We start from the raw sequence: 12,597 nt of genomic DNA on the forward strand, positions 1-12,597 counted from the left end.
GACATGGGGCTGGATTTTTGATACCAATTGAAAGTGGGGAAGGTGTCTCAAAGTGGAATAATAATAATATTCAAAAGAATACTCCACTTAAGCTACAAAAAACACATCTCTTGGATGGGAAAAGGGTTGAATTGTGAGTCTGCATACACATTGTGTGCTGTCAGGGTTACCACTGAGGAAGACTGTGGGACTTTGAATTGAAAGCCCCACCGTAAGTTTTAATGATGCATCATAAGGCTTTGTCATGGCAAGTTGATTGTTACATTAATCAGTATTGTGTAAATGTACAGATTTGTTAAAGAAATCATCTCCTCAATGGGAAAAGCGCTCTTGTGCTTCCAAAACGGTAGAAAAGAATACTTGTTTGAAAAGAAAAAAAATGTTTCATTCCATTTCGACAGAGTTCATTGCAATTTGATATAATGCTCTGTTAGCACAGCCAGTGCAAATTTGAATGCACACCTGAAAGTCACAAATTAATCATGCCCTTAGCTTGTTGCTAAGAGATTACTTAGAGGTTGTTTGCATAACTGTTGAAGTGAATAAGACTCCTGAAAAAGGGTAATACCCAAAACATTGATTGATCCTTTCCTTCAGATGCAGCCTGGCTTGTTGAGTTCTTTCAGCCTCCTGTTTGTGTACCTTGGATTCTAGCATTTGCAGGGTTTTTTGTCTCTAAGAGTTTCATTTGATTAGTTACTTGTTCATTTTCACAACATTGTGACTACTTTAGAGAATTCAAATATATTTCAATGGGATAGGAAACCTTTTTATGCAATATGAATGTCTGCATGTGTATTTGAGGTCAGTTTAAGGAGCTTGTGAGATTGAAAATTTTTAAGTCTTTTTCAAAGGTGATGCATTGATTCGACATGGATGCTAAAGTTTGTTAGAAGTGGATGCAGGATGAATGGTTTGAGGATACATGGGTGGAGTATGGTGAATGGAGATGACATGGGAAATAGGATGGTGGGTGAAAAGTGGTGTAGGAGGCATCATAATTTTGTGGAGGCCTGGGTTGATGTCCCAGAGAAAAGGAGCAGATCTTCTAATCAGCCTGTCTCAATACCCACACATCTCTCCACGCCTTAGCCTAATTGGTGGAGTGGCAGATCTAAACCTTGTCCACCTAATTCTCATAAAAATGAAGACATTAACGGACAGGTGTCGGTGATCTAATTTGACTCGTGTTTCCCAAATCCAGGGCGGCAATTCAGTCCTTGAATATCCAACAGAGCAGCTCATGAAATTACATTTGATTGATTAAATAAATCTAGAATAAACAGCCAATATTAGTAACGGTGACCACGACATAACCAAATTATTGTCAACCCTTGTTTTATTTGCGGGTATCCTTCTGGAAAGAAAATCTGTCATTCCTGCAGGGACTGTTCTAAATGTGACTTCAACTCCATGGCAACATTCATATCTACCCTCTGAAAGAGCCTGGTAAACCAATTTGTTGTAATCAAGACGTTAGCATACCACTATCTTCAATGACATTTATAATAGATAATAAATGCAGGCTTTACAAATAATGCCCACATTTGGTACGTGAATAATGAGAAAAATCTTGCCCACTGTTAAAAATGGAATAGACTCAAATGCCATATTATCTGATTAAAATTTGAAAGATACCAGGTAGCTCTTTTTGATATGAAACATTACATGCCTGAAATTTTGCGTTGCACCAAACACTGTCAATAAATTTTTGGCCTTGCACCAAGATTGATTTTCTATTCTGTCACTATGTTTAAAAGGTAGGCAGTTTGGTACATGCGTTACATAAGTCAATTGTGTGGAAATGATTGTCCAATTTTCAGCAATATCTTACTTCTGTTCACGGGGAAGAATGCCTCAACCTTCAAACACTAAATTCTTTATGTGCATGGGAAAATGGACAAAACTGTGAGAATCCATTTGATATAATGATGTAGAAACTGGTCCATACTATTTTTGGACACACACCTTTAGCATAAAAGATTTTGGTGCTGCCTCCTCATTTACATGAGAATAGAATAAATTTCTCTTTATCTTGAATGCACTCAGCAATGCAGCAACCAGAGATTGTGGAGTGGAGAATTGCAAGATTCATAATGCCTTGTGTGAAAGAAAGCTTACTTATTTCAGTCCTACATGGCCAACCACTTTTTCTGAGACTGTGACCCTGTGTCCTAAATTTCTCAGGCATAGGAACATTTTCTCAACATCTACCCAATTAAGTCCTTCATAATTTTATATGTTCCAATCTGATCACATCACATTCATCTAAATTGCATGGAATGTACTCCCAGTCTATTCAATCTTTCTTCATGCAACAATGCCCCAGTCCCAGAAGGTAGTCTTGTGAACTTCCATTGCAATCCCCCAGAAGACAAGTATATTATTGGCAAGGTAAAAAGACCAAAAGTACTCAAGTGTGGCCTCACTTATTCATTGTACAATTGTGAGACTTCTCTATTCTTAGATGAATTATAGCCTGCCAACCTAAAACTCAATGATGGAAAAGGCCAACGCATCAGTATGAAAGTTAAGGATGAAGCACTTGCAACAATCTTCACCTAAAAGTACCAAGTGGATGATTTGTCTTGGCCTCCTTCAGTGGTCCACAGCATCATTGACGCCAGACTTCAGCCAACTGGAATCGCTACATGTGATATCAAGAAACTGTTGGAGACATTGGATACTGCAAAGGCTACAGTTCCTGACAATATTTTGGCATTAACATGGAAGACTTCTGTTCCAGAACTTGCTGCTCCCTTTCCCAGCCCTTCCAGTACAGTCGCAACACTAGCTTGACAATGTGGACAATTGCCCAGCTGTGTCCTGTACACAAAAAGCAGGGCAAATCCAACCCAGCCAATTACTGACCCATCAGTCTACTCTTGATCATCAGTAACATAATGGAAGGATTCATCAACAGTGTTATCAAGCTGTCCCTGCTCAGAGACACTCAGTTCTGATTCCACCAGGGCCATTCTGCTCCTGGCCTCGTTACAGTCTTGATTCAAACACAGGCAAAAGAACTGAATTCCAGAGGTGAGGTCAGAGTGACAACCCTTGACATCGAGGCCACATTTGATCAAGTGTGGCATCAAGTATCCCAAGCGAAACTGGAATCAATGGGTATTGGGTGCAAACACTCCCTGGTTGGACTCATACATGGCACATAGGAAGATGACTGACTGGCTCGTCAGTTTGGATCACATGGGATCCAGGGAGCTAACCAATTGGGTACAAAATTGGCTTGAAGGTAGGAGAGAGAGAATAGTGATGGAGGGGTGTTTTTCAGGCTGGAGACCTGTGACCAGCGGGGTGCAACAGTGATTGTTACTGGGTCCACTGTTTTTTGTCATTTGCACAAATAATTTGATGTGAATATAGAAGGTATCGTTAGTAAATTTGCAGATGACAACTAAACTGGTGTTGCAGTAAACTTTGAAGATTATCTGAGAGTACAATGGGACTTTCATCAGATAGGCAAATGGGCCAGGGAGTGGCAGACAGAGTGTGTAAGGTGTTGCATTTTGATAAGGCAAACCAGAACACTACTTACAGTGTAAATGATAGGGTCTTGCAGAGTTGCCAAACAAAGAGACCTCGGAGTTCATAGTTCCAAGAAAGTAGAGTTGCAGGTAGGCAGTATGGTGAATAAGGCATTTAGCATGCTTTCGTTCATTTTTCAGACTTTTGAGTACAGGAGTTGAGACATCATGTTGAGGTTGTACAGGGCATTGGTGAGGCATCTTCTGGAGAACTGTGTGCGTTTCTGGTCACCCTGCTATAGGAAGGATGTTATTAAATTGGAAAGGATTCAGAAAAGATTTATCAGGATGTTGCCAGATGTTTATAAAATCATGAGGGACATGCTAAGTTCAACAGCGAAGATCTTTTCCCAAGGGTAGGGGAGTTCAAAGCTAGAGGGCATATTTTTTAAGATCAGAGGAGAAAGTTTATAAAAGAGCACAAGAGCCAATTTTCTTTACACAGACAGTAGTTCATGTGTGGAATGAACCGCGTGATGAAGTGGTAGAGGCAAGTACAGTTACAACGTTTAAAAAACATTTTGGATAAGTACCTGAGGAGGAAAGGCTTGGAGGAATATGGGAGCCAGTGGGACTAGTTTAGTTTGGGAACATATTCAGCATGGATTAGTTGAACCGAAGAGTCTGTTTCCACACTGCATGATTCTGTGACTGAAAACAAAGAATTGTAGATGCTGGAGATTTGAAACATAAACAGAAATGAGTCTCCTCAGAAATTTTAGGTTCTGTTTCAGATCTCCACCACCCATAGTTCTTTGTTTTATTATACGGAGAAGTTATATTGGCCAGTTGGATATATTTATTAAGAATATCAGAAGCTAGAAATTACATGTTTTAACTTATTAGGATCCAGTGATGGACTCATCCAGAGCAGGATATAACTCTTCCTCAGAACGATTCCGAAAATTGAGACATATTGCACTCAAAGCCTTAACTCTGTTTCTCTCTTCACAAATATTGCCAGACCTGCTGCATTTCTGCAGCATTTACTGGGTTTGTTTCAGTCAGTAGTAAACTTGATTATAGGCAGAAAGAGCAGCAGCCACGGAAGTAACAAAAAGTCAGGTTCAGCATTCCATAGGCAAAGTTGGTCAGAAGAATTGGAGGAAATGCTATGGGCTGGAAGAGATTGGAAAGCTAGCTACACTTAAAATGTTTCCTTAAAACATACACTTAAAACTTAAAACCTTAGCAAAAATGGTTCTGTAATGAAGAACTAAACTCCAAAGCTAATGAGTTCCAAAGATGACTCTTGACATCCCAAACCAAAAGGGGAACAGCTTTATGAAAATTGGTGCAAAGACCATAGGAGAAAGGCAGGGGAAGACAAGGGAGAAGGTTAAGAGAAGGCAAGGGAATGAAAAAAAAAGAGCTCTCATAATGCCCGCAGCTGCAAGTAACAGTGAAAGGACCAAATAATAAATTTAGACTGAGTTTAGAGAATCAGGAAAACTTCGCAACTTATTTCAACTGAAAATAAGCAAATTTATCAACACCAACTGAAAGAATCTCACAGAAAAAATAATGTCAGGGAAAATCAGGCATTTAAGAATATCCAAGTCTTCTGGTGGGAAAAATTATCAAGCCTGCTGCCCGAGAACTTTATTGAAACTATTGCATAGAAGCAAACATTTGGTATTTTAGACTGGAAGCAATAAACTCCATTCAAGGCTGCAGAAGATGGATTAAATGATGTAAGAATTGGGTAGCCAACTTTTTAATTGTTAAAACAACAAATAAGGTAATATTTCACATTTTCTGAATAACAGTGTATTAATTTCTACAGTCATTTAATTTAAAACATTCATGAATACAGCAATGCTATCTTAAAGAATAACAAGATTAAATCAATATAAAGATGAAAGATTTAAAATATCATTGCAGTATTAAGATTAATCAGCAAATTGAGAAGAAATGCATAATGGAAGAGGATAATATAATGTTTCTTTACAAATTCAAGGTCAGAGAAGGACCGTATAGAACATTAGGCATGACCTCATGTTACAATAGTTCTTAAGATACAGGATTGTCTCAAAATTAAACACAAATGCTGAAGCTGAGCAATTTAGAACAATATTATATTCAATGGCTCTGAATCTTTAATTATAAACAAATGCAATTCTTGAATGAATACACAAGATATAAGAGTAAGTTCAGCTTCCAGGGTAATCTGTGAACAATTTAGTGTATAAAATCAATGGATTGGTGCAAAGTCAATAATGTGGAGCTCTGAAAGTAGACTTCCTAAAAATACCCTCGGCAATGTGATGCCTGGCTCAATTTTTTTTTATTTTATTCACCCCAGTAATATTGATTGCTAAGGACGTTCATAGTAGAACAAAGAACAAAGAAAATTATAGCATTGGAACAGGCCCTTCGGCCCTCCAAGCCTGTGCTGATCCAGATCCTCTATCTAAACCTGTCACCTATTTTCCATGTATCTGTATCCCTCTGCTTCCTGCTCATTCATGTATCTATCTAGATACATCTTTAATGAGGCAATCGTGCCCGCCTCTACCACTTCCGTTGGCAACGCATTCTAGGCACCCACCACTCTCTGCGTAAAGAACTTTCCACACATGTCTCCCTTAAACTTTTCCCTCTCACTTTGAAATCGTGACCCCAAGTAATTTAGTACCCCACTCTGGGAAAAAGCTTCTTGCTATCCATCCTGTCTATGCCTCTCATGATTCAAAAGCATAGTATTCAAACGCATTGAGTCAATTCCACACACACAGGCCCCAGTTATGCCTGTCTCGTTGAGGAGTATGTAGAACATTCCTTGTTCCAATCCTACCTAGGCTCTCTCCACAACTCTTTCTGTAGTACATTGATGACATCAACAATGCTACTTCCCTCTCTCATTCTGAACTGGAAAAAAATTATCAATTTTGCTTCCAATTTCTACCCTGTTGTCATCTTCACCTGTCCCCTCGCTGACTCCTCCTTACCCTTTCTCGATATCTCTGTTTCCACTTCTAGGAATAGACTGGCTACCAATATCCACTACAAGCTCATCAACTCCCACAGTTACCTGGACTATCTATCCTCACACTGTGCTTCCATTAAGGGCTACATCACATTCTCCCAGTTTCTCCACATCTGTTCTGATGATGCCACCTTCTACAGGCAAGCCTCAGAAATGTTCACCTTGCTCCTTAACTGAGAATTCTCTGCTACCATGGTTCGACCCAATTATCACCCCACCAGCCTCGATATCCAAAAGAATGGAATCCAACATTTCTGTCATCTCCAACAGGATACCACTACCAGACACACATATTCCCATTCCCTCCCTTGTCAGCATTCTGCAAGGACTATTCCAACTGGAACATCTGGTACACTTCTCTATTCCCAAAACCTTCTCATACTTCCATAACACCTTTCTGTGAAATTACAGAAGGTGATTGGGAATATTGGGAATAGACTATGTGATAGTCTGCCATTACACACTACCTATTGTTAGTCACTCTCAATCACCATTAACAGCAATTCGCCCTGCTAGCCAAATTGTTATCAACTCCTTTGTCTATCCAAATGCTCTTCTCTCGCTTTGAGTTCTATTTCCACCTATTGCTTACTCCTGACCTATGTCCTCTTCATACAATACCAGCAGTCCTAGCTACCATCAGTTCTGAGGAAGGGTCACCAGACACGAAACATTTACTGATTTTTGTTCAGGGATGCAACCAGACCTGTTGAGCTTTTGTAGCAACTTCTGTTTTTGTTTCTCCTGCACTGACCTCCTATCCAGATTCTCTTTCTTTACTACCACTTTCATATTTCTCTCTCTTTCTCTGGGTTCCATTCTCACCTGTCCACTCACCTCTCCCATTCCACACTGCACCCCACACCCCCACGCCCCTATGTTGCCTTCATCATATATACAGCTCTTTTTCTAGTTGCTTTCAGTTTTGATGAAATGCCACGGGACTTGAAATGCTCACTCTGCTTTCTTCCCACAGAAGTTGCCAGACCTGCTTTGTTTTGGCAGCAATTTCTGTTCTTGTTTCAGGCTTCAGCATTTGCAGCTCTTTGTTTCATTCCAAGCAGTGTGTGTCTGGTATAAAATAACAATTTCTAATTCAATGTGGCATCTTATCCCCCTCAAAAATGTTTCATAAGCATATTAGTATGTCCTTGTCATTGCATCCCATGAATCTGTTTCAATTGCTTATTTGTTCTAGTTATCCTTTTAGTTGTCATTCCCAGCTGCAATGCTTGTAGTATTTGGGAGAGATATTAGGAACTGCAGATGCTGAAGAATCTGAGATAACAAGGTGTGGAGTTGGAAGAACACAGCAGGCCAAGCTGAGTGTGAGCAGCAGCGGAGGTAAGATGAACCCGGAAGACAGCAGCTAAGGTAAGGCAGTTTTTTTTAAATTACTTACCGGTAGCGGGCAGCGGTGTTTTCCCTTTCACAGAAGGAGCGGGAGCAACGGAGGAAGTGACGAGGACCAAAGGGGCAGCCGGGAAGGAAAGCAGTGACCGTATATATCAGCAAGGCGGCTAAACCCGAGACTCTACAACTGTAGAGTCTCCCAACCGCCCTCCTCCTCTAACCGAGTTAATAAGGTAAGGTTGTTTCTAAACTTTCTCTATTGAACATAAGTTTGTTATTAATTTTATAGCAACTTGAACTAAGCTTTCTACTTTAGTACTGAGTGGGTGTTCAGACAAGTGGAGTATGGATGCTAGGGCAGTTGCTTGCTCCTCCTGCAGAATGTGGCAGGTGGGAGACAATGGCACACGTCTCCGCTGGCTGCATCTGCGGGAAGTGCAACCAACTCCAGCTCCTTGAAAGCCGTGTTAGGGAAATGGAGCTGGAGCTGGATGAACTATGGATCATTGGGGAGGCAGAGGGGGTAATTGAGAGGAGTTACCGGGAGTTGGTCACTCCTAAGGCTCAGGACAAGGATAGATGGGTTACAGTTAGGGGGAGGAAAGGGGACAGACAGACAGTGCAGAGATCCCCTTTGGACATTCCCCTTAGCAATAAGTATACCATTTTGGATACTGCTGGGGGGATGACCTACCAGAGGAAAGCCATACTAGTCAGTTCTCTGGCACTGAGCCTGACACTGTGGCAAAGAAGGGAAGGGGGCAGAATAGAAAAGTGCTCGTGGTAGGGGACTCGATAGTTAGGGGAACCGACAGGAGATTTTGTGGTCAGGATCGGGATTCCTGGAAGGTATGTTGCCTCCCTGGTGCCAGGGTCCAGGACATCTCCAATTGGGTGTATAAGGTTCTAAAAGGGGAGGGCGAACAGCCAGAAATCGTGTTACATATTGGCACTAATGATGTAGCCAGAAAAAGGATTGACGCTATAAAAAGTGATTTCAGGGTGTTAGGATGGAAGCTGCAAAGCAGGACGAACAGAGTAGTGTTCTCTAGTTTACGACCGGTGCCATGAGAGAGCGAGGCGAGGAATAGGGAGCGGGCATGCTTAACACGTGGCTGCGCAGCTGGTGTAGGAGGGAGGGCTTCAGATATGTAGACAATTGGGATGCCTTCTGGGGAAGGTGGGACCTGGACAAGAAGGACGGGTTGCATCTGAACTGGAAGGGGACCAATGTCCTGGGTGGAAGGTTTGCTCGAGTAGTTCGAGAGGGTTTAAACTAGTATGGCAGGGGGGTAGGAACCTGAGCTGTATACCGGAGGTGAGAGTTGATGCAGGTGAGGCAATAGCAAGAGGTAGACCAGCTAGTGGGAAGGATTTTCCTGGGAAGGAACCAAGGGATCAGTTAAAGTGTGTTTGCTTTAATGCAAGGAGTATCAGGAATAAAAGTGATGAACTTAGAGCATGGATCAGTACCTGGTGCTATGATGTTGTGGCCATAACAGAGACATGGGTTTCTCAGGGGCAGGAATGGTTGCTGGATGTTCCAGGGTTTAGAGCATTTAAAAAGAATAGGGAGGAGGGAAAAGCGGAGAGGGTGTAGCACTACTAATCAGAGAGGGTATCACAGCTACAGAAGCTTCCATTGTCGAGGAAGATCTGCCTACTGAGTCAGTATGGGTGGAAATTAGGAACAGCAAGGGAGCAGTCACCTCATTAGGGGTTTACTACAGGCCCCCCAATAGCAGCAGGGAGATTGAAGAAAGCATAGGTCGGCAGATTTTGGAAAAGTGCGGATGTAGTAGGGTTGTTGTAATGGGTGACTTTAACTTTCCCAATATTGATTGGAACCTCCTTCGAGCAGAAGATTTGAATGGAGCTGTTTTTGTAAGGTGTGTTCAGGAGGGTTTCCGAACTCAGTGCGTTGACAGGCCGATGAGGGGAGAGGCCATTCTAGACTTGGTGCTCGGAAACGAGCCAGGGCAGGTATCAGATCTTGTGGTGGGAGAGCATTTTGGTGATAGTGACCATAACTGCCTCACATTCTACATAGCTATGGGGAAGGAGAGGATTTGGCAAAATGGGAGGATATTTAATTGGGGAAGAGGAAACTATGATTCGATTAGACATGAGTTAGGAAGCATAGACTGGGAGCAATTGTTCCATGGTAAAGGCACTATAGACACGTGGATAATAAAATGTGAGGCTGGATGAACACAGCAGGCCAAGCAGCATCTCAGGAGCACAAAAGCTGACGTTTCGGGCCTAGACCCTTCATCAGGGATGCTGCTTGGCCTGCTGTGTTCATCCAGCCTCACATTTTATTATCTTAGAATTCTCCAGCATCTGCAGTTCCCATTATCTCTCATAGACACGTGGAGACTGTTTAAGGAACAGTTGTTGCGAGTGATGAATAAATATGTCCCTCTGAGACAGGCAAGAAGGGGTAAGATAAAGGAACCTTGGATGACAAGAGCGGTGGAACTTCTCGTCAAAAGGAAGAAGGTAGCTCACATAAGGTGGAGGAAGCTAGGGTCAAGCTCAGCTCTAGAGGAGTACAGGCAGGCGAGGAAAGAGCTCAAAAATGGTCTGAGGAGAGCCAGGAGGGGGCACGAGAAAGTCTTGGCAGAACGGATTAGGGAGAACACAAAGGCATTTTACACTTATGTGAGGAATAAGAGAATGGTCAAAGAAAGAGTAGGGCCGATCAGGGATAGCACAGGGAACTTGTGTGTGGAGTCTGTGGAGGTAGGGGAAGCCCTAAATAAGTTTTTTGCATCTGTCTTTATGAAAGAAACGAGCTTTGTAGTGAATGAAACCTTTGAAGACCAGGTGTGCATGCTGGAATGGATAGAGATAGAGGAAGCTGATGTGCTGAAAATTTTGTCAAACATTAAGATTGACAAGTCGCCAGGCCCGGACCAGATTTGTCCTCGGCTGCTTTGGGAAATGAGGAATACAATTGCTTCGCCACTGGCGAAGATCTTTGCATCCTCGCTCTCCACTGGAGTCGTACCTGAGGACTGGAGAGTGGCAAATGTAATTCCTCTCTTCAAGAAAGGATATAGGGAAATCCCCAGCAATTACAGACCAGTAAGTCTCACGTCTGTCGTCTGCAAGGTGTTAGAAAGAATTCTGAGGGATAGGATTTATGACCATCTGGAAGAGCATGGCTTGATTAAATGCAGTCAACACGGCTTTGTGAGGGGCAGGTCATGCCTCACAAACCTTATCGAGTTCTTTGAGGATGTGACTAGAAAAGTTGATGAGGGTCAAGCTGTGGATGTGGTGTATTTGGACTTCAGCAAGGCATTTGATAAGGTTCCCCATGGTAGGCTCATTCAGAAGGTCAGGAGGAATGGGATACAGGGGAATTTAGCTGTCTGGATACAGAACTGGCTGGCCAACAGAAGACAGCGAGTGGTAGTAGAAGGAAAATATTCTGCCTTGAAGTCAGTGGTGAGTGATGTTCCACAGGGCTCTGTCCTTGGGCCTCTACTGTTTGTAATTTTTATTAATGACTTGGATGAGGGGATTGAAGGATGGGTCAGCAAGTTTGCAGACGACATGAAGGTTGGAGGTGTCGTTGACAGTATAGAGGGCTGTTATAGGCTGCAGCGGGACATTGACAGGATGTAGAGATGAGCTGAGAGGTGGCAGATGGAGTTCAACCTGGATAAATGCAAGGTGATGCATTTTGGAAGGTCGAATTTGAAAGCTGAGTACAGGATTAAGGATAAGATTCTTGGCAGTGTGGAGGAACAGAGGGATCTTGGTGTGCAGATACATAGATCCCTTAAAATGGCCACCCAAGTGGACAGGGTTGTTAAGAAAGCATATGGTGTTTTGGCTTTCATTAACAGGGGGATTGAGTTTAAGAGTTGTGAGATCTTGTTGCAGCTCTATAAAACTTTGGTTAGACCGCACTTGGAATACTGCGTCCAGTTCTGGTCGCCCTATTATGGGAAAGATGTGGATGCCTTGGAGAGGGTTCAGACAAGGTTTACCAGGATGCTGCCTGGGCTGGAGGGCTTATCTTATGAAGAGAGGTTGACTGAGCTCGGACGTTTTCATTGGAGAAAAGGAGGAGAGGGGACCTAATTGAGGTATACAAGATAATGAGAGGCATAGATAGAGTTGACAGCCAGAGACTATTTCCCAGGGCAGAAAAGGCTAACACGAGGGGTCATAGTTTTAAGCTGGTTGGAGGAAAGTATAGAGGGGATGTCAGAGGTGGGTTCTTTACACAGAGTTGTGAGAGCATGGAATGCATTGCCAGCAGCAGTTGTGGAAGCAAGGTCATTGGGGACATTTAAGAGACTGCTGGACATGCATATGGTCACAGAAATTTTAAGGGTGCATACATGAGGATCAATGGTCGGCACAACATCGTGGGCTGAAGGGCCTGTTCTGTGTTCTATATTCTACGTTCTGGTATCAGAGGAGCAAGAAATCTGACGTTTCGGGCCTGGACCCTTCTTCAGAAAAAAGGCTGATTACAATACCTAGGTTTTTCTTGTAAGTCATTTTGTTTTACAATAAAACCGTGACTTGTTTAATAATGATCCCTTTTATTCCATTCCAATGTAGATTTGTTCTACCAATTCCATATTTTTTCCATAGCTTTGCTTCAGCTATTTTTAAAACAATGTTATATATTTCCCCTTTGGTGCGTGCTTTTCCCTCACATATGTTAAAGAAATATTTGCTGTG

General features: G+C 42.3%; 1 protein-coding gene across 4 annotated transcripts in view; it reads right to left on the minus strand.

Moving 5' to 3' along the window:
* tenm1 (teneurin transmembrane protein 1) overlaps nucleotides 1–12,597 on the minus strand; it is a 2,164,854-nt gene that overhangs the window by 2,112,655 nt on the left and 39,602 nt on the right. The window lies entirely within an intron of this gene.

The sequence above is a fragment of the Stegostoma tigrinum genome, chromosome 15 (genome assembly GCF_030684315.1).
Source record: "Stegostoma tigrinum isolate sSteTig4 chromosome 15, sSteTig4.hap1, whole genome shotgun sequence".
NCBI lineage: Eukaryota > Metazoa > Chordata > Chondrichthyes > Orectolobiformes > Stegostomatidae > Stegostoma > Stegostoma tigrinum.